A 3,905-nucleotide genomic window follows, 5' to 3' on the forward strand; every position below is an offset into this window, starting at 1 on the left:
GAAGGCTCTGAGTCCCTCTTCTCCATGTCACAGGAGGAACTGAAGTCCAGACAGGTGACGCGTGGCGAGAATGAATTTACATACCCCAGGTGCCAGACTCCCAACCCAGAGCTCTTTTCTTATGAGGGAAGAAACTGAGTCTGGAGGGCAAAACTGTCCCCGCCTGTTGTAGCCTCATTCTCAGGTCTTCATAGAAACCTTCGGGGCAGCTGCTCTTTGACTTCTTACAGAATAAGGGGCTGACAGAGGGTAAAGGTTTGGCTCAGAAAGAAGCTAAGCATGTGTCTCTAGACCAGATGTTGCAGGGGCCCACAGGCCAGGCAAGGGATGTACGGGAAGGGAAAGCCGCAGGGGATGTTGGAGAGACTGCGGCAAATGGAAGACTGCAAGCCTCAACGTGCCGAGGCGGCGGCTGGAGAGCCAGCCCGCTGTGCACGCAGAGGAAGGAGGGCCCGGCGTGGCTGACTTCCGACTTTTGAAGAGGGATCAGAAATCTGGACTTTTTAAAACATGAAACCTGATTTTTAAGTATTGGCTGTTTTAAATGTGAAGCCCTGAGTTGGTCAGGCAGACATTCTTGTGTGATCTGATTCGAAGCTCTCCTTACGTGGAATGAGGGCTGTCTCTGGTCTGGGCTAATCTGGGTGATTTGATAGGGGACAGGGTGACAGAGGCAAAGAATGCAAAGTGCTGAGATGAACACTGGCCCCCCCTCCCTATTGCTCTTTTTCTGCCACCTTCTTTGAACAACTTTTCTCTAATGGGGAAATATACCAGAATGCCCAATGGTTTCTGTTCCAAGAGTGGTGGCAAAGTTCAGTGCTGGTGGAACTTTGTATCCATTTCAGACTGCAAGGGGTTAGGAAGGATCTTATTTTAGGACCTGATATGCCTCTGTATGTCTACCTGAAATTTAAAAAAAATAGCTACCACTTATTGAATGCTGATTATACTGTATACCTGACATTACGCATTAGATCATTTCATCTTTACAGTGACCATATGGGGCAATTATTATCGTTTTTGTTTTTTGAAGAAATTTGAGGCTCAAAAAGAGCTGAAGTAGCTTGTTCAAGGATATCCAGTAGTGGCTTTATCTATTACTGTGCTTTTCTTTCCAAAGAACTGCCTCCACAAGAAGAGCATGCACACATAGACACGCCCACTCTATATAAGATACATAAAACATTTACAAGTTATTCTATTTGGGCTCCTAAGGCTCCTGTAAAAAAGCTACTTTCCTGTCTTGCACAGTTTTTCATTAGCAATAATTATCCTTAGCTGAGCTCACCTTTCCCACGAACTGCAGTTCATTGGCTTGGCTAAGGTGCCGGTGAGGGTTTGGCTGAGGTTTTCTTTTCTTTCCCAGCTTCCAGAGAAGAGGTGCTCAGCCCAGGAAACAACCCAGTCTGTCCTGTGGCAGCCAGGAAGCTGGCAGCAAGCCAGGAGCGAGGAGAGGAGAGAACAGAAACCAGCTCCTTTTCCTTTCTTTCCATCCCCTCCGGGCAGAAGCCAGGCTCTCTGCTCTCACTCCTGTCCTTTCCCCCCATAACAGAATAGGGTAGACCTGCCACCGCCCAGCACTGTCCCTTCCTCAGCCTCAGCCACAAGCCCTGGCACAGGGTCAGGTGCATGGTGGGAGCTCCAAACCCACCTGTGGAGTGTTGGACTATAATCACTGTATGACCTGAAGCTCAGGAGAGGGGATCTGTTCTATTTTTAGGATAGAGGTACATTTTATTTTAAAAATCAGCTTATGCTAGAGATCATATATTTGCAGGGAACAGACGTCCTTCGGAGTTAAGGGGAAGAATAGTCTAAGGCTGTAAGCCTGCTGGAATCCAAGGTTTTGCGTGGGCCCGAGATAAGGAAACATTATGGCGCCAGAGGGAATTGGGATCAGGGTCCAGGAATTTTGTAAATTTCCTTCCCAGCCTTAAGCTGGTTATCTGGTATAGGATTAACAGAGTTTGAGGGAGAAACAAAGCTTGCTTCAAGGAGTATAATTTACTTCTAGGCCTGATTTCCCCCGGGGGCCCTCGGAGTTATTATCGGGGAGTTACTATCGGGTCCTGCCTATCAACCTCATTACCAGTGTTTTGGCCAAGACTTACGGAGCCTCTCCCAGGCCCCAGCTTGCACAGGACTACAGTCCCCGAAACCACTCAAAGCGGCCCCCTACAGATAACCATGTAGAATTAAAAATACTTTTTCAGGAAATCTCTAACCCTGGAATAATGATGACCCTTTATTGCAGTGGTTAAGAACACCAGGGCAGTGACTGGCATATATAATAGATGTTCCATAAACGGTAATTGTAATCATTAACTCCTGAAGGCAGGGATTACCACATGCCTAGAACTAAGTGCAAAATGAAGTTGTTTAACTAAATAAGTGGTAAGTGGCTTGTGCAGAATGGTGAGAGAAGAACTGGTGAAAGAAGAGCAGAGAAGCAGCCTGGATTGGCAGAAAAGAAAGCTGGAAAGGAATGACCACAGAAGCTCTTCAAAACCGCTAGTGAGTATATCTTATATGCTAAGAAAGAAGACAAAATGGAAACAATTGTTCAACTGTAACTGCAAAGATGAGATGGGGGAGAGTGGGAGACAAAAATAGAAACAAAGAACAAGGGCAACAAATAGAAAACAATAACAAATGTGATAGACATTAATCCAACTATGTCAGTAATCACTTTGAATGTCAATGGTCTAAAGGCAGCAATTAAAAGACAGAAATTGTCAGAGTGGATAAAAAAACAGTATGCAAATCTATGTTGTGTACAAGAAATCCACTTTCAATATAAAGGCACATATAGATTAAAAATAAACGAATGGAGGAAAATGTACTCTGCTAACATTAGTCAAAAGAAAGTAGTAGTACTTACATTAATCTCAGACAGAGCACATTTCAAACTATGGGAACTTATTAGGAATAAAGAAAGGCATTACATAGTGATAAATCAATTCTCCAAGAAGACATAACAATCCTTAACAATTGTTCTATAGCTTAATAATGGAGCATAAAACGACATGAAACAAAACTATTACAAGTGCAAAGAGAAATAGATGAATCCACCATCATAGCTGGAGATTCAGCACCCTCACTCAGAAACAGACAAATCCAGCCAGCACAAAGTTAGTAAGGATCTAGTTGAATTCCACATCAGTCAGCTAGACATAACTGTTATCTATAGACAACTTCATCCAATGACAACAGAATACACATTCTTCTTAAGCCCACATGGAACAGTCACTATGACAGACAACATTCTGGGCTGTAAAATACTCCTTACCAAATTTAAAAGGATAGAAATCATTCAATGTCTGCTGTCAGACCACAATGGCATCAAATTGGAAATCAATAACAGAAAGATAAATGAAAAATCCTAAAGTACATGGAGATTAAAGGATGCTTCTAAACACATGGGACAAAGAAGAAATCTTAAGAGCAACTAAAAAATATTTTGAACTAAATAAAAAAGAAAACACAATTTATTGAAATTTGTGGGATGCAGTGAAAGCAGTACTTAGAGGGATATTTGTAGCAATGAATGCATATATTAGAAGAGAAGATCTGAAGTCAATCATCTATGTTTACCTGAGGAAACTAGAAAAAAACCCCCAAATTAAATCCAAAGTAAGCAGAAGAATAAGAATTTGAGTATAAATCAATGAAATTGAAAACAGGGAAATAATAGTGAAAAATCAATGAAGCCAAAATCTGGTCCTTTGAAAAGATCAATATAACTGATAAGCCTCTAGCCACACTAAGAAAAAAAGAGAGAGAACACAATTACCAATCTCAGAAATGAAAGAAGGAACATCAAAAGGTCCAAACTCAGAGCTACAGGGGAGCCTTCTCAAAAAGTTCAAAAAAATCTTTTTAACAATCTTTTGAAGTCACAG

The sequence above is a fragment of the Pteronotus mesoamericanus genome, unplaced genomic scaffold (assembly GCF_021234165.1).
Source record: "Pteronotus mesoamericanus isolate MK-2021 breed Mesoamerican mustached bat unplaced genomic scaffold, CSHL_Meso_final contig_657, whole genome shotgun sequence".
In the NCBI taxonomy this organism is placed as follows: Eukaryota; Metazoa; Chordata; class Mammalia; order Chiroptera; family Mormoopidae; genus Pteronotus; species Pteronotus mesoamericanus.